This window comes from Achroia grisella, unplaced genomic scaffold (genome assembly GCF_030625045.1).
Source record: "Achroia grisella isolate CSIRO2021 unplaced genomic scaffold, CSIRO_AGI_Agris_v1 utg460, whole genome shotgun sequence".
Lineage (NCBI taxonomy): Eukaryota > Metazoa > Arthropoda > Insecta > Lepidoptera > Pyralidae > Achroia > Achroia grisella.
The window spans coordinates 1,892,534-1,912,031 of record NW_026712870.1 but is presented as its reverse complement, the minus strand read 5'-3'; positions in this window follow the sequence as shown (position 1 = coordinate 1,912,031).

Here is a 19,498-nt window from a genome sequence, read left to right as displayed (position 1 = left end):
ATTTGTGACGCCCACTCTATGGTCGGACTTGCGACCCGCCGCGGCACAGTACCGACACTTCGGTGATGGCGCGGCGCAGCGTGCGGCCTTATGTCCGGGCTCGCTGCAGCGGAAGCAAATTCCGCTGCTGTCTTCCGCAGCGGTGCATCGCACTCCCACGTGGCCTGTAAGCAGGCAGCGATAGCACCGCTGAGGACGCGGGTCCAGCGACTGCACCCGCGCCATCACCCACCCGATCTTGAGCCGGCCGGCCTCGGCCAACTTCTTTGCGGCGGCCACAGGGCACCGCACCCACACAGATCCCGTACCCTGGGTGTTGCGCCGGATTTCCCCGGTTTTCACCGAGGACTCCGGCAACCCCCTCACGCATCACGGCTACGACCACGTCGGCCACCATCACCGAGTCGTCCAGATCTCCGATCCGCAGTTCGGCCGACTTAACTGGCCTGGAGACCCGGACGTCCTCGGGCAGGACCTCCTCGATTTTGGCGGCCAACGCGTCTGCCGCCTCGCCTGTGTGCGTTCCGGGGATTTCCAGGATACGGGACCCGGTTCTCCCTCCTCTGAACCTCAGGTCGGTGATACCGAGCTGGGCCAAGGAAATCTTGGCCTTCGCTTCGGTGAGCACCGACCTGTAGGTGACGCCTCTCTCCTCGGCTCCCGGCCTCATGGTGAGAACCACCGCCGATGACCGAGGAGGGCGTGCTTTCGCCTTCTTCTTCCGAGCGGGAGTCTTCCGCTGCGGTTCCTCTGTTGGGCCGCCGCGTGGCCCCTTCCCCGAGCGCGCATTGGCGGGAGCCGCCACGCCTGCGCCAGCACCCTTGCGCTTCCCGCGCCGTACCACCGTCGACCATCCCTCCTTGTTTGCTGAGGTCGACGGTGGCGGGACACTTCCTCCGCTGGACTCCCCGATCTGTGGGGCCCTATCAGCCGCTGTACCGGATGATCCGGCAGTAGGCATACTCTTTGCGGCTTTTGGTGGCCGCGTTCGCTTCGCCGAGATCCGCTCCTCCATCTCGGCGAAGCGGGTGTTCATGATTTCGCCTACTCGCCGGATAATCCGGTCTTCGGCGTCCTCCGTCAGGGTCCGGGGCGTGGCACCTTGCGGCGCTTCCGCCGTGGTCCCTGAGATGACCACTGGAGGCAACTCGGCAGCGGTTTTGGCCTCCTCTAATTGCCGCATCGCTTTGTGAAGGGCGGCGCGGTCGAGAGCGTTCGAGTCCTTGAGCTCCTTCAGCTGTCGAACGCTGTCGCGCGCCTGCCGCTCCCACTCCTCGCGCTCCGCCTTCAACGCGGCCAGTTCTTCGGCCAGCGCGGCGGAAGACGCGACGCCATCTGGAGCTGTCGGAACTTCTTCCTCTCCTCGACAGACCAACCTTCAGCATCGCAGCCTTCATTTCCCGGACCTCGTCCAACTCCTCACGGAGTTTGCGGACCTCCCGACTGAGGGCTTCCTCCTCCGGGTTTGACGAACTTTGCCTCAGGGCACCCGCCGCCGATAGGATGGTGTGGATGGCGCGGTTGATCTCACCTTGACTATGGTACCCTTCAGGTTGCTGGACTTTCTCACTGCAGCAAGGACCTGAAGGGCACTGTCTTCAACCTTGGCGCCCAACTCGTCGGCGCCCAGCGTGGTGTTCTCCGCCGACTCCCTACGGGCGCGCGAGACGGACCTGGACGATTCGGGTTCAGAGGCCGAAACCCTGTCCCCGATCGTGCCGCAGACTTGGCCGCTCGCGCTCCCCTCTTGGCCGTTGGAGGGCCCTTGGCCCTACTTCTTCGAGCCGCTGACGACAGCTGGATCTCATCATCGTCAGAGTCCAACTCGTCCTGACCCCTCTCCACGATCCGCCTCTTTCGATGTTTTTTGGGGGGCGAGGTCCTCCCTCTAGCCTCCCCAATGTTATCGTCGGATCGGAACGACATGGAGGACCCTGTACACTCCGAGTCCATGTCCGCCACATGCCGTTCGAGGGCCTCCGATAATCGACGGCCCCGTACTTCCTCATCAGCTCCCTCTTGTACATCTCCTCATTGCTGTTCGTGTCCCCCCCAGAAGACGTGGGACAGTCCACCCCCGGCAAGTCCGGTGCGGTGGAGGAGGATTCTCCGGCCGCTAAGCGGCCGGTACCTCCCTGGGGTAAATTCTTCTTTCGATCAGCCATTCATAGATGTGGTGTGATTCCTTTTTTACGGGTGTGGTCCCGGACTTCTACCAGAAATAGAAAACGAAAACAAAAACAAAAGGATAGGAAAGACAAAAGACAGAAAAAGACAGACAAACAACCAAAACAAACTAAAACCAAAACAAACAAATTTGAACATAAAGAAGAAGAACAAAACAACCGAACCAAAAGAAGAAGAACAAAAACAAAAGAAAAACGAAGAGGAAGTTGGGGGGGTTCGCCGGCTCCGGCAGCCTCGACTTTGTCGAGGCATGGGAACCGCGAACACGCCCAACCTGCCGGGCTACTGGCCGACATAGTAGCCGTATCCCGAAGGAACGACTACTATCCCGCCCAGGGCGTACCAGAACCAAACCATTGCTCGGCCACCGTTCCCCGCGGACGTATCCACGAGGATGGGGAAGCCTCCCAATGGCAGGCCCATACTTGGAGGTTGCCCGACTCACGCACACGCCCCAACCTAACCTAACCTAACCTAACCTAACCTAACCTAACCTAACCTAACCTACCCTAACCCTAACCTAACCTAACCTAACCTAACCTAACCCTAACCTAACCTTTTTTTTTTTTTTTTTTTTTTTTTTTTTTTTTTTTTTTTTTTTTTTTTTTTTTTTTTTTCGAGGGGAAAGGTTTCAGTACCGAAACGTCCGCCTTTATGAAGGGGAGCGGACGAATACTGTGGGACTGGACGAATCCGACCCACCAAAACCCCCGGTGTTCCTCCTTTAAAACCGCGTGAAAGCGCCGTCATGCGGGTCCGCCGAAGCATTCGTCCGCATGCCGGCCGCGGGTCTCCACTGAAGGAGCCGCTCGGATGCGGGCGCGGGGACCACTCCGCGCCCGCCCTCCTCTGACCACTCGCCTCCTTGGAGCTTTGGATGCCCCTACATCCGCCGCCCCGAGTGTCTAGGTTGGGACTTCGGGTGCACGCACCGTCCGCCCCCCTCCACGCCGGGCGCACGAAGGCGGCGGAATAGCAACACCGCCCCGCCCGGTGCCCCGACACGGGTCGGGGACTCTCACACAGACCACCAACAGCGACCAATTCAGCCGTCAGTGGTCTGGGCCGCTGACCGTCTTAGGGAACGGTCCACGGCATCACTCACGCGGGGTGCAAGGCACCCCACAAACATACATACCCCGGGTCGCAAGGCGTTCCCCGGGGTAGTACGGCTCTACTACGAACGCGGTGGATTCACCATCACCGCGCCCGGCCCCCGCAATGGGGGGGCAGCTACTCTCATCGGGCTTAAAAGCCCGGCGCTCCGAAGAGCCACTACACCGCTCCGCCGATCGTCCTTGCGGACGCCAGGCAGGAGCGAGCCACCAGGGGAGCAAGTCCCCATCGCCGGAAGGAGGGCACTAAGTGCTCGCCTCCTCCAGCGCCACACAGTCAAGTCCGGGTTCGGCACTCCACACACAAACAGTCCCGTGTCCACACACTTGCGGAGCCCACACGGCTCCGCCAGGGGCCACAGTCCTGTCGGCGGCGGCGGGAGCAGGCCACACCCGCCGCATGCCAGTCCTCTCCATAGAACAAGTCCCGCGGGACACACCAGCGGCGCCCACCCGGCTCCGCTGGGTCTCCGCGGTCCCGACGGCGGCGGCGGGGGCCAGGCCACACCCGCCGCAAGCCAGTCCACACAATTGTACCGCGCGGCGCGACGCCGAGCGACGCATCGAAGCGACACCGGGTGCGCCGCGCGGTCCTCCAAATGGTCCCGCGGGACGCGCCGGCGGTGCCCACGCGGCTCCGCCGGGTCCCGCGGTCCCGCACCGGCGGGGGACGAGCCACGCCCGCCGGCGCCACCACACACAGTCCGCCGCGACACACCGACCCGCCGAGCGGCACCAGCGGCCCCGCGGGCACCGAGCGGCCCCGCAGCGGCCCCGAGGCGCCACGGAGGCGGTACCCGGCGCGCCGCGACAGTCCGTCTCGCATAGCAACAGGGCACTGCCTCACTATTGCTATGGCGACTCACCTCAGTCCGTGTATTGCGCGTGGGCGGGGGCCGAGCCACACCCGCCGTTCGCACAATAAGTCCACTCCGGTAGCAACAGGGGCCACCTGCCCGCTGTTGCTATAGTGTCACTGTCACTCACTTCGCACAAAGTCACTTTTTCAGTCACACGGTGTGCCATCTGACAGGGTCACAGACACGACCGCCAAATGACACATCATTTGACCTACTTCCGTGACCTCACTCGCGATGGCGTACGAAACACGGAGAACAAGTCTCGACGTGTTCGCAGCGCGACTCCCGGAGCCGCCAGAGCGGCGCCGGGCCCCGCCGACGGACGCCGGGCGCCCGCGGAGCGGACGGCGGCGGCCGCGGAGCGACCCGGCACCGCTCCGGAGCCACCGTGCGCACGTCCGCACGCCACGGCGGCTCGAACGCGACTCCAACCTAACCTAACCTAACCTAACCTAACCTAACCTAACCTAACCTAACCTAACCTAACCTAACCTAACCTAACCTAACCTAACCTAACCTAACCTAACCTAACCTAACCTTTTTTTTTTTTTTTTTTTTTTTTTTTTTTCGAGGGGAAAGGTTTCAGTACCGAAACGTCCGCCTTTATGAAGGGGAGCGGACGAATACTGTGGGACTGGACGAATCCGACCCACCAAAACCCCCGGTGTTCCTCCTTTAAAACCGCGTGAAAGCGCCGTCATGCGGGTCCGCCGAAGCATTCGTCCGCATGCCGGCCGCGGGTCTCCACTGAAGGAGCCGCTCGGATGCGGGCGCGGGGACCACTCCGCGCCCGCCCTCCTCTGACCACTCGCCTCCTTGGAGCTTTGGATGCCCCTACATCCGCCGCCCCGAGTGTCTAGGTTGGGACTTCGGGTGCACGCACCGTCCGCCCCCTCCACGCCGGGCGCACGAAGGCGGCGGAATAGCAACACCGCCCCGCCCGGTGCCCCGACACGGGTCGGGGACTCTCACACAGACCACCAACAGCGACCAATTCAGCCGTCAGTGGTCTGGGCCGCTGACCGTCTTAGGGAACGGTCCACGGCATCACTCACGCGGGGTGCAAGGCACCCCACAAACATACATACCCCGGGTCGCAAGGCGTTCCCGGGGTAGTACGATCTACTACGAACGCGGTGGATTCACCATCACCGCGCCCGGCCCCCGCAATGGGGGGGCAGCTACTCTCATCGGGCTTAAAAGCCCGGCGCTCCGAAGAGCCACTACACCGCTCCGCCGATCGTCCTTGCGGACGCCAGGCAGGAGCGAGCCACCAGGGGAGCAAGTCCCCATCGCCGGAAGGAGGGCACTAAGTGCTCGCCTCCTCCAGCGCCACACAGTCAAGTCCGGGTTCGGCACTCCACACACAAACAGTCCCGTGTCCACACACTTGCGGAGCCCACACGGCTCCGCCAGGGGCCACAGTCCTGTCGGCGGCGGCGGGAGCAGGCCACACCCGCCGCATGCCAGTCCTCTCCATAGAACCGCGCGGCGCCGCGCGCGCGCGCGGTCCAAGTCCCGCGGGACACACCAGCGGCGCCCACCCGGCTCCGCTGGGTCTCCGCGGTCCCGACGGCGGCGGCGGGGGCCAGGCCACACCCGCCGCAAGCCAGTCCACACAATTGTACCGCGCGGCGCGACGCCGAGCGACGCATCGAAGCGACACCGGGTGCGCCGCGCGGTCCTCCAAATGGTCCCGCGGGACGCGCCGGCGGTGCCCACGCGGCTCCGCCGGGTCCCGCGGTCCCGCACCGGCGGGGGACGAGCCACGCCCGCCGGCGCCACCACACACAGTCCGCCGCGACACACCGTGCCGAGCGGCACCAGCGGCCCCGCGGGCACCGAGCGGCCCCGCAGCGGCCCCGAGGCGCCACGGAGGCGGTACCCGGCGCGCCGCGACAGTCCGTCTCGCATAGCAACAGGGCACTGCCTCACTATTGCTATGGCGACTCACCTCAGTCCGTGTATTGCGCGTGGGCGGGGGCCGAGCCACACCCGCCGTTCGCACAATAAGTCCACTCCGGTAGCAACAGGGGCCACCTGCCCGCTGTTGCTATAGTGTCACTGTCACTCACTTCGCACAAAGTCACTTTTTCAGTCACACGGTGTGCCATCTGACAGGGTCACAGACACGACCGCCAAATGACACATCATTTGACCTACTTCCGTGACCTCACTCGCGATGGCGTACGAAACACGGAGAACAAGTCTCGACGTGTTCGCAGCGCGACTCCCGGAGCCGCCAGAGCGGCGCCGGGCCCCGCCGACGGACGCCGGGCGCCCGCGGAGCGGACGGCGGCGGCCGCGGAGCGACCCGGCACCGCTCCGGAGCCACCGTGCGCACGTCCGCACGCCACGGCGGCTCGAACGCGACTCCCAACCTAACCTAACCTAACCTAACCTAACCTAACCTAACCTAACCTAACCTAACCTAACCTAACCTAACCTAACCTAACCTAACCTAACCTAACCTAACCTAAACCTAAACCTAAACCGCAGGTTTTGTTTGCATTCTCAGAGATATGATGATTCCTTGAAACGAAACTTAATCGCGTTGTAGGTTTGCTATACGCGCCATTTGGTGTGTAGTAATGATACTGATTAATATTGTAAATTAAATGAAATAGATAGATAAATAAATAAATAATTTCTACCTGTTATTCACACCATCGTCATCGTCGCATTGATCACTCCCCCCCCGATATTAGTAGTGTGTACCCCCCCCCCTTCCTTCCCCCCCCCCCTCCATAAACTAACTCCAACCCCCCCCCCCCCCTCCCCCCCCTCCCCACCGTACTTTACGTTAACTCCCTCCCCTCCCTCTTCCCTTCTTCCCCTTACTCCTTCTACGTTTACCAGTCATCCAAGTTTCCGGTGTTTCCGAACGGACTCAAGAACTTCAGAACTTCACCCTCTTCGAGCGTGAACTGATTACAACAAAAGAAGGTCGAAGCCGCTCAATTATAGTTGTGACGGCGGCTGTGAAGGAAGGGGGGGGGGGGGGAGGGGGGGAGACATCTCCATCGCAGGCCCATGGAAGACCCTCCGCCATCGTGAGGATTTTTATTATTATTATTCAAACCTATGTAAATGTAATGCTCGCTCCACGAGCTTGACCTTCGTCTCCTCTGAGACACGACTGACAGGATATGATATGATATGAATAACTTCCGTGGTGCAGTGCGGTGTAAATGTTGGGTGGCACTCGCTAGGTTGTCTCTCCTTGTTGTTCCAACACCAGGGAATGACAGATGTTTCCCGGAAATTACCACCCCATCCTTTTTGGCATACATGGGAAAACTGCGAAAGCTGCAACTGGGAAATTTTCAGGTGATTCGGTTATCAGTCAACAAAGCTGCGGCCGGAGCGTGTGCTCCACCATCTGGCTGTAGAGCAAAACCGTGGTCGGCTCGTCGTCGGTGTCTTTTACGATAAATATGAACAATAATGGTCAGCTAAGCTGATGTAGTAATAGTATAGTTATTAGTGGAATCTCTGATCAACAATTTGGATAAAGTTATTGTTAGCTACAAAGAAACAAGTACTCACTACTAATATCAGGTAAATCAGTAAGGCACAGTTTGTTTATCGGCTTGTAATTTTAACTCTATTAACAAATTAACGTCTAACGTTTCATGATGCTTTGGACCAAATTTGAGAAGTATATATATTTATGAACGTGTAGGTCATCCAAATGGAAAGCACATTTTTTTTTTTTTTTTTGTCTTTTATGTATTGCGAATGTAAGCGTGAATTAATGAGTTGCAGAATGATATTGAAAATCGACAGGAACGAGGAGGTTCGTCGCAATTTATTAATGAATCGAGACTTGAGAGGGGAGGAACAGTCAGTGGTAGTAATTCTATATTGAAGCGAGCCCCTGATGGGCAGAAGCTACTGCGAACTGGGAAAGCAGGACGACCGCGAAAGATTTATAGGACGGTAGAACCTGAACTGCAGCAGCAGTCAACCATGATGGATGTTGATTAATCACTCATATATTAATGTAATGTAAGAACGACAGCGCCACGGAAACGCAAGTGTTTGAGTGCACTACATGCTACTATCCACTGTACCCCACGCTCCCCTATATGGTGAGTCAGGAAAAGTCGCGTACTCGTCATGTGACTCGCTACTCAGCCTGAGTATATGACTTTACCTGAGACGATTGAAAGAAGCTGTTTATATTAATAGTCTATAAGGTGTAACAGAGCAATCTACGTACGTTTAACGTAACGTTTAACATTATATGTCGATAACTAAGGGAGCCTTTACCTGCTTTAAACACTAGAGCCGTGACAAATGTCACAACTCACAATTAACATCTAACATTCAGTAATTATAATATATATAATGAGTATTTTTTTGTTTTATGCATCACAGTAAAGATTGAAAATAAAGTTTTTTTTTTTTATTATTATTTTTGTTTTTTTTTTTTGTATGTAAAAGTATAATTACCAAAAATAAAGTAGGATACGTTATTTTATAGTATGGTTGGCAACCCTGGCAGTAAACATGTTATGGACAATGATGAGATTGAAGTGAGACATGAGCCCACTGAAATTATGGTAGCTGATGTAGCCGTAGGTTAACAAGTGTTTGGGTGTTTGTACTATTTTATTTAACCGACTTAAATTTAAATATAAAGGTGTGTGTTGGAACTTTGTTAAATTTAAATTTATATCTGGCCGTTATTGATAGAAGACAACTTGAATTTCATATTTACAAATGTCTTTAATAGTTCGCAAATTTTGCAATGTTCGCAAATTTAGTGGACAATGTCCTGTTCCTTGTTGTCGTAGTGTCGAAAGATGTTACATAATAAAAATCCTTACTTAATATTATAAATGCGAAAGTAACTCTGTCTGTCTGTCTGTCTGTCTCGCTTTCACGCCAAAACTACTGAACCGATTTAAATGAAATTTGGTACGCAGATAGTCTAGACACAGAGGAAGGACATAGGCTACTTTTTAATGCCTAAAAAGGGTTGTAAGGGGTTCAAAATGGAAATACAATGTTATCTTTATGCGGTTGAATCCTTATTCGTCATCTTTTCATTTCACTAGCTAACAACCAATCAACACATCGCGTGCGTTTGCGCCATTCGCCATCTTTTCATTACACTAGCTAACAACCAATCAACACATCGCGTGCGTTTGCGCCAATACGGTATCCATCACAGAGAATAAAACCACAGATAACATAATGTAAAACGAAAGATCTTGCCGGAAACATGACGTTGACGTTTAGTGAAAATATTGTTTTTTGACACTTTTTTTTTTATGATAAAATCGTATATCGTGTGTATGTGTTTTTTCTTTAAACCTGAAATTGGCCGATTGCGAGACAAATTTGGCGATTTTTTTTTTTATTAATTTATTTTACGGCTCTGGATACAAGCCCAGTTTAGCCCAACTTAAAGTTTTACAATATATATTACAAAAATTAAAGTTAATGTCCAATGTTAAATAATAATAAATGTCAAATGTTGTTTCCCTGTTCTGACAAACTTAAAAAAAAAAAAAAAAAAAAAAAAAAAAAAAAAAAAAAAAAAAAAAAAAAAAAAAAAAAAAAAAAAAAAAAAAAAAAAAAAAAAAAAAAAAAAAAAAAAAAAAAAAAACTTAATGACAATCACAATTTCTTCACATTTTATTATTTACATTTTTTAAAGAATGTTGTGGTGTGGCACTATCCGAAATTAAATTATTTACCCATTTTTGTAGGTTATACAGAAATTATGTGTGGGTGTTTATTTAAAAAGCATTAACACAAAATTAATAAAGTATAGGTATTAATAAATATATGGTTGTTGTATCCAAATAGAATTTTCTTATTTTTCACTAAAATAAAAACTAACTGTCTCTTTTATAAAATAAATGACCTTTTCATTGTGCCATATATTTAAATTATTTAGCTGATTGTAAGAAACAAAATGTTGGTTTGTAGATTAATACTGTAAAATTATTATTTGTACGGAAACGATAAAAATATATTTTTGTGCTGCGACAAAAACTAATATTATAAATATGAAAGTAACTCTGTCTGTCTGTCTCGCTTTCACGCCAAAACTACAGAACCGATTTGAATGAAATTTGGTATACAGATAGTCTAGACCCTGAGAACGGACATAGGCTACTTTTTAATGCGAAAAAAGGGTTGTAAGGGGTTAAAAGGGGGGATGAAAGATTGTATGGAAGAATCGTCATTTTTGAAGCTAGAAGCTTGAAACTTATTTTTGAAACTGTTGATTAAATATAAATAAAAATGACATTCAATGTTTGTAAAAAAATACCCTTAAGGGGGTAAAATAAAATAGGGGATACAAGTTTTTATGTAAAATCGTCATTTTTGAAGCTAGAAGCTTGAAACTTATTTTTGAGGCTGTTGATTAAATATAAATACACATGACATTCATTGTTTGTAAAAAAATTACCCTTAAGGGGGTAAAATAAAATAGGGGATGCAAGTTTTTATGTAAACACGTCATTTTTGAAGCTAGAACAATGAAACTATTTTCATTGGTTCTTTTGGGGTAGATTTTTAAATACCCCACTAATGTTATAACTGTGAAAGTAACTCTGTTTGTCTTTCTGTCAGTCTTACGCTCCAAAACAAAATAAAAATTTAAATGAAATTTGGTACACAGTTAGTTTACACCCGGACAAAGAATATAGGGTACTTTTGAATGTGAAAAAAGGATTGTAAGGGGGTTGCAATGGTAGGCTGTATGGAAGAATCGTCATTTTTTAAAACTAGAAGTTTGAGACTCATTTATAGGCTGTTGTTTAAATATCAATAAATATGACATTTGTCTTGCGTTGTGAGGATAGCCGTTTGGGTTTTATATAAAATAATAAAGACGGACGACGACGATTGTATGTTCTTTATTCGAGCACCGGAAACGGACGACAACATTAGGAAAATAATCTAAGCACAGAGTACAACATAATAAAATAACTTTTTCTAAATATTAAGTATTTGGATACTCTAACAACATTCAATGTTTGTAAAATTTTTACTCTTAGGGGGGGGGGGGGTAGTAAAATAAAATAGGGAATGAAAGTTATTGTGGAAATTTGCTGTTTGTGTGGTTGTGGAAGCTAGAACGATTAAACTTTTTTCTTTGTCTTTTTAGGGTTAGTTTATTAAATACCTTTCTGATATTATAAATGTGAAAGTAACTTTGTCTGTTTGTCTCGCTTACACGCCAAAAATACTGAACCAATTTAAATTGAAATTTGAAACAGACATAGATAGACTAGATCCTGAGAAAGGACATAGGTTACTTTTTAATGTGTAAAAGGGTTGCAAGAGGATTGAAAGGGTAGATCCAAGGTTATATAGATGTATCGTCATGTTTAAAGCTAGAAGCTTGAAATTTATTTTTTAGCCTACTGATTAAATATTTATTTTTACTTTTTATCATTTTTGAAGCTAAAACGATGAAACTTATTTATTTGACTTATATTGTGTTAATTGAGTTAAATATTTTTTCATTATTTACGCGGACGCAGTCGCGGGTACAGCTAGTAATAATAATAAGTTTATTTATTTCATTAACCAGATGTTTTACGTTGTATTACATATCAACAAGGGCATTATTATTATATGTTATTATATTCTTATTTGTATATTTTCTTGAGCCGGGGCTGGGATCTCCTTGTAAACATAATTAAATACTTGTGATAGGAGATCACGCTCTTCTACGGTTATTTATTACTATATTAAGAATTTGTTTCTACTGTAACTGACATGTGTGTGTATGTGTGTATGTGTGTTGGGTGCGAATGTATGTTTATTAAAATATTATAATTATTGTATATCTATTAGACAGCCACGAATAGAGCTGTCCACGGACCATCACACCATAAGCTGTCTATAACAGACAGACACATAGGCCATTAGTATTAGTTAGTAGGTATATTACATTGTGACTACATTCCTCAGGACTGCAGTCCAATTGCACATACACCATGCTGTCATCCAGCACTATACAAAATAGCTTCAATTTCGTCATAGTTTTTAGATTTTAGCCACTTTGTTAAAGCTATTTTTTTACAGGTATAAAGATTCATAGCGTAGATGTTAAGAATTTTATTTACAGCGATATAAATATAAGTTGATTGTTTACCAAACTGTCCAGCATTGTGCTTCCTTCTTTTGCTTAAAGGTTTGTAGTCATAAACGAGGTTTTTATGTACTCTTACTTGGATTATGTAAAGTTGCCTGGAAGAAAGAAGATCACACATCTGATAAAGGTTTTCCGTAGGAAACCTATGTTTCTGGAAATACTTATAATTAATAATGGCGTATCCCTTATATTATTTATATTATAATAACAGCAGCACTGCAACGACGTGGCATTGATTCAATCAATTTTATACATTTTTCTAGGAGGATTGAATTCCATGTGTCTATTGGACAGTAACAGAAATTAAACTCCTACATGTGTAAGTAATATGCTTTATATTTTACGTTTCCAGTCATTTTCCTCTTTTTTTTTTTTAATCTATAGAAATGTCTAACCTTCTCTTTTATTTTATTATTATATATCTGACTGTGGGGGAGGGAGGGGGGGGGGCGGTTTAAGTCCACAGTTCCGTGATAATGATATTAGTTGATGTATTGATTGATTGATTGATTGATTGATTGATGAGGGGTTTTTGCTAAATAGAACCGCCTCGGTTGAATGCTACTCGAACACTGATTTTTATTACTAAAATAAATATAATGAGATGAAATTGCATGTGCAGGCAATTGTGTCAGTACACAATACACGGTAAGCAGACATGTGCGGTTGCCCGTACACTGGCCATTCTTAAATTCTAAATCTCATGACTCATGACGAATAAAATGATATAAATTTGTGGGCTTTTGTCCTGTACAATGACTCAGTAGTAAATTACATTTCAAATTTTATAAGTCAATATATTTCCATTATTCTCCATTTAACATAATAACCTACTAAAATAATTTGATGTACAGAAATAACCTGAAGATTCTCAAAGTAATCTGTTTCCTACATCGCCCGAGGTGTAGGACGATCCTCGCAGCGGTTGAACAGATGCTGTCACCCATTCAGCGGGTAGCAGGCTCCAGCGGCATCCAGGTCTTCATCCTGCCGTCCTGCACAGTTCCACGGACTGGCGAGCGGGGTATCGCACATTCGAGTCTCAACTTCTGTATTTTAACCTATGCTACAGTGCACTGTGGGCTGGCGAGTGTGAAGTGTGTGAAGTGAATCTCTACCGCACCTTCGGGGCCTCCCGGGCGTCGCGCCCTCCTCTAAAGAAGACTATGTTTAATACAGTTGTGTTTGATACTCGTGTCTGTTTTCATATTTATTTGTATTCTTTTTTTTAGGATGATAAGATCAGCATGAGGTCAAATCAGTTAGCCCATTGACAATTTCACGGGGAATTTATGACAATGGTTTCCAGGGGGAGCCGCGTGGAGGTCACTTACACACGTTATGTACTAATTATATAACTATAACTTAAGTAATGTACTATACATTGCTAGTAATTGTATCGTTAGTGCACGTCACTACAATCCCCTTGCCCCCTATATTCCTATATTACGTCTCCACAATTGTTCTGCCTCCCGTAACGTGATATAACACACGATGCGTTCATTAGCAGTCTCCTCTCCAAATGCAGCGTTGATATTGCTAGCTGTCTTTGTCGCTTTACTTCCGCGACGCAATTCGTATTAAAAAAAAAAACAAACTCGGATTTTCGAAGTACCTACCCATCTTTCACGTCTAATCTGAAAAAAAAACAAAAAAAAAAAAACCATGACACAAATTGAAGAAATAGAAGTAGAAATAATATTTATTCAAATAAACTCATTACAAGCACTTTTGATTAGTCATACATTAATTCTACCACTCATTTGGAACTCAGATTCATGACAAGAAGAATGAGCCAGAAACTTGTGTGTTGCTCTTTTGAATAGATGTTTTTTTTTTTATATAAACTATTACAATATAACAAGTAAGAGGCATGCGATAATCAACATAGAAATCGCTACACACTCATTATTAGTGTAATCAGATAATATTGTCAGCGCTATGGGTTTTAAGTTTTTCTATAAAAACATTATTATCGTTAACGAATTCTTCAATTTTATAGTAAGTTTTTTAACAAAGGAAGTATTTTATATGACATTGAAGTCTTTTTTCAGGCAGATTTATAACAGACTCTGGTATTTTGTTGTAAAAACCTTACGCAATTACCATAAAACGAATTACTAACTTTTTAAACCTTAAAATACCATCCATTAATTATTTATCCGTTATATGTAATAGTTTTGGCATATAGTAAGTAAAAGTTACATAGAGAGCAGTTAATATATGTATATGTATACAATAAAAAGTGTTTATTATGTACCGGAGCGGAGACAGACTGTATATCAGTTGTCTAGTACCATAACACAAGCTCTGCTTACCGTGGGACTTCATGACGCTGTCTTAATTGTCAACGGTTATTTATTTATTTCAAGAAAAACAATATTCAATGTGTATACTATTACGAGGTAGTAAGTATATATTATGAGAACAATATTTAGAATGAAACAGAGTTACGAGAAAAATTAAATTATATAATATAGCTGAAATAGTAAAAGACAGTGAACCGGCTTGTAGAAGTTTACGAAGAAACTTTATAATAAGGTGTTGGTTTGTCTGATACAAACGATGAGGAAGACATTTTGAGCATGTACTGTAACAGAATAGTTTAATAAAAGGGTTTTCACACAAATCGTATTTTTATAATTATTCTGAAAATATCCCATGATATTGAATGAAATAATAAAAATGTTACTTTTATATCTTAGAATTATACCTTTTTACAATTAGTATGAGATGTAAATGCTTTTAAAATAAAGTTTCAAAAGGTTGCAATACGTTTTTTTTTCACCAGCTTAGTTCAAATTTAAGTTAGAAAACTTTTAAACGTATAGTTTGCATATAGTTTTCTGTTCTAATTTTCTTGTTGTTGTCCAATATGCTTGAATGTCATTTATGAAATTTAATTAGGAAGACTTATGTATTCTTAACTATCTTGAACAAAAAACAACAATAAAATAAAAAAAACAAATATGCTAAAATTTAATATTTAGCTTACATGGATGATGTTTTAACCACATTTTGAAAACAAAGCTTAACTTATTAATCACAACACCTAGGACTGCAAAGTTTAGTATTTTTAATAGATAATAGGTCTTACTACCCCCCATAATCCTTTGGTCCACTACTTACGAGACACCCTGTATATACACATATATGTACTGTGTAGTCCAAAGTGTTTACTATGTACCGGACACAGACTCGGCGCGGGCGGCACCAGTGGACGCACCGGGCGGCCACCACTCACTCGCCAAGTCGGACCGGTGCGCGGAGACCACACAGGACTCGGGAGCGACTTCTCTGTGACAACTCGCGAACAATCCGCAGAGATCGCGTCTGACGTGGGCGCCCCCCGCGCGCCCGCCCCGCCCCCGCCGCCGCCCGGCCGCCCGGCCGCCGCGCCGTGACGCGCCGCCGGCGGCAGTGTGCCGCGCGTCCTCCCTCGTGTAGCACGTCCCGCAGCTCGGCAGCGGCGCGCCGCGTAAACTCGTAAACGTACACGTGGTGCGATGCCTACATGATTGTTGTCATCGAGGCGACTCAATGAAATAGGAGCATATCGAGTGTGTTCGTCATTATTGTCGTGTATCAGTACTGGTGTACGGCGGCCACGAGGCCCGCGAGCCGGCGGCGCGTGGTGAGCGGTGTGGGCGGCGGTGGCGCGGGATGGCGCGGCGGCTGCGGGCGCGGGCGGCGCCGCGCGGCGGCTGAGCGGATGTGCGCGGTGCTGGCGCTGGCGGGCGCGCTGGCCGCGCTGGCGGCGGCGTGCCCGGCGCCCGGGGCCCCGCCAGGGACCGGCGCCGGCGCGGGCGCCGCGCTGCCGGCCGGCTGCGCCTGCTCCGACGGCGGCGCCCGGCTCGTGTGCCGCGCCGCCGGCCTCCGCCGATTGCCCCCCATGACCAGCGATCTTATATACATGTGAGTATCTCATATGAAAATCCACTGCATTTTGAGATTCCTTCCAAAGTGACGGCACATATAAACAACATCTGACGAGTGACAACACATATATATACAAAGCAATTCAACGTTACTATTTAGTGATCAGATACCTCGTACTCTCTCTATGATTCTCTATTATAATTCAATTTTCACATAAATATATTATGTATAATTCGGACCAGAACATGACTTAAACATGACTATTGTTTAAACTCGTATATTTTTGTGTGAATATTTTTTTTTTGTTATATTAATATAAATATTGTACATTATATTTTCTTTACATACAAAATAAATAAACTTACATTTTGTTGTATGTAAATATTCATAATATACCTAGAAAACATCTAGACCGATATAAACAGTCATACTCCTGAATACAAATGTTCGTACCGTGCGAGGAATAGAATCCGTGACCATCGGAAGTAAGCGTCATAGTAACAAATGTGCACACCGCCGCGCTGCAACGGCTGTACTGTACGGGTACAACATGAGGAACTGTCTGTCCGTGTGTCTGATCACAACACAACACGCCACTACATCCGCGGCGCGCTGCGCTGCTGTTGGCCTTCGAGCGGTGCGAGTGCGGTGCGAGGCAGTAGCAGCCGCTGTGTACGCGTTGATGTCTTTTGTAGTGACGCGAACAGCCGCCGGCCGCCCCAGCTGATACATACTGATTATCATTAGCGAGCACATTATTATAGGTATTATATTAATAATTCATTTATTACTCAATACAAACATTAATTGTAACCTTACTACATGTAGTATTTTTTAGAAAATGCAGTGAAGCTGTCATCAGAGATAGGTGTTGCCTGAAATACAAATCACCAGTACTCCAAGCGACATTCGCATGTGATTGAATATAGTACGATGGTTATATTACGTCAAATGAACTAAAATCGTACAATGTACAGACACAAACAAAAATGATTACTAACTGAATAGGGTTGAAAGTACTTCATAGTGAAAGGAGAATGACAGAACAAGTGCGAGAGTAGGTGTGTCTATGTGCGTATTTGTGTGTGTATGTATGTGTGTGTATGTATGTGTGTGTGTACCTGATATAGTTTGGAGTTAAGTTGACGTATGAATACAGGATACAAATATAAGCTCTTAATAAATAAAAAAAAAACTTAAGAGGATGATAAGTTAAAGTATTATCGAACATGATTCAAGGTATCACAACTGTCAGGAGCCAGTCTCCGGGTATCTGTTTCATTGTTAGGGCAGAGGCCATGTGTTTAGTTTTAGTTATATGTAGGATACAAATATTGGTGCCACCCGAGTTGCTGGCCCTATTGAATCCCACATAACCAAATAGCATTAAAAGCAATAATTTTGCAAGTTATTTTTATGTAGACCAGAAATAAGGTGGAGCAAAAACACTGTCACTAAGTGACTGACACACTGTCACTAAACCATTGGTCAATTTTAATGTGTGTGATGTATGATTTACATAATCAGTAATAAGTATATTATAATATAATAATAATATGTAATATTATATTATATGTGAGATAATAGCAACAAAGATATTTACCCCCGTTTGTCTGTTTATCAGTTTGAAATTTTGAATGTTAGCGATCAAAGTGGCCACGGAACGAGTGGTTTTGTTATGTTTTAACGATATAATAAAATATATACGTATCGAGTAGTATCGACCCAACTAAACAATATCGTAATTTCAAATTTATTATTGATCCTGAATTACTATTGTGAACTCTTATATTTATTTGTACGTGATATGCTTTCAAAGTTGAACGGATTTTGGTAATTCTTTCATAATTTATTTATATGTTAAATGTTATGTTAATTGTATATGTATTACTATAAATATTTTATATTTATAGTAATACATATACAATTATACATACATAGTAATACATATACACATAATGTATCGGGGTAGGTGTCGATGTGTGCCTATACAAATACAATCTTCTACAGACACACACGAAACAAACAAACAAAAGGACGTGCTACGTGTATGTATGTACAACAGAGGACTTAACCCCGTATATTATAAATTCCACCAGTAGTATGTTCCACTATGGAGCTGGAGCAGGCGGGACCCCTGATGATGGCCAAACGAGCACCGGTCGTGCGGGCCGCGGGGGCCCTGAGGGGGGCGGGGAGGTGCGCGGCATCTCATAGTATTCGTCGCTAATAACTACCGTCCGTGGTGTCGCGGCGTGATTGATGGCGCTGCCGGCGGGCGGACGCGGGGGGACGGGGGGCGCGGCGCGGGGACCGAGGGGACGCCACTCAGCTTTTAATCAGAGCGGAATGCCAGCTATTTTTCGACGTCGACCTAACACCGACATAATTTTTATTACCTACCTACAAAATACATTTTTACTGCTTCTCGGTCTACACTCCACATATAAATCACACGCGTATAGTTTACGCCACATGTAATACGTGTAATGGCTATTGTTACAACTCACGGTGCGTTATGAAATATGGCGATCACGTGTCCCTGCTTTATTACGTCTACAATAAACAAACAGTAGTCGGGTACCGACGACGTGCGAGTTAGACACACTCAGCACTGAGCACTGAGCACTGAGCACTGAGCACTGAGCACTGAGCACTGAGTACTGTTCTGTACGTTGCCCCACGTTGTGCCGCCGTTGGCTACGGTGGCGCCGAGCACGCGACCACCAAGGACCAGTCCGCGGTGTCCACCTGACTGTTGGTTATCACTTTTCATTACAAAATAAGTAATAAATAATCACAGTCATTCTCTTAATGTACAGCTGACAAGTCTCAAGTAGGACACTTTAGCCGCGTATGTAAGTACGTCAAGTTTTTGTATTAACTTTTTTTTCTCTACCGTCCAGTTGAGTTTATAAATCCAATTGAGAGTAACTGGAAAAAACTCCTTTAAGTAATCTCTTAGTGAGGCTTAAGCTTTGCTCAATTAATGTTACTCAACAAAAGTTTAAAGGTTATATCCAGAATATCCTTTGGCTTGTTGTAAACGTTTAACGGCTCAGTTCATCCGTAACAACTGTACCTAATGGATACAGCAGAGCATCGAGCCCTGCATAATGTTCCGATGCGAGACTAGTGTCTGCGGACTGCGGGTGGTAGTTAACTGAGCGCCGCCGCGCCGCCGCCGCGCCGCCGCCGCGCCGCCGCCGCGCCGCCACCGCCGGGGCCCATGACTCCGAGGGGGCTTAGTCTAGTGTCGTAAATCAACTAAATGAATTATTACTCGCTAAACAGTACTAATAATGTTATATTCTACATTGGGTTTA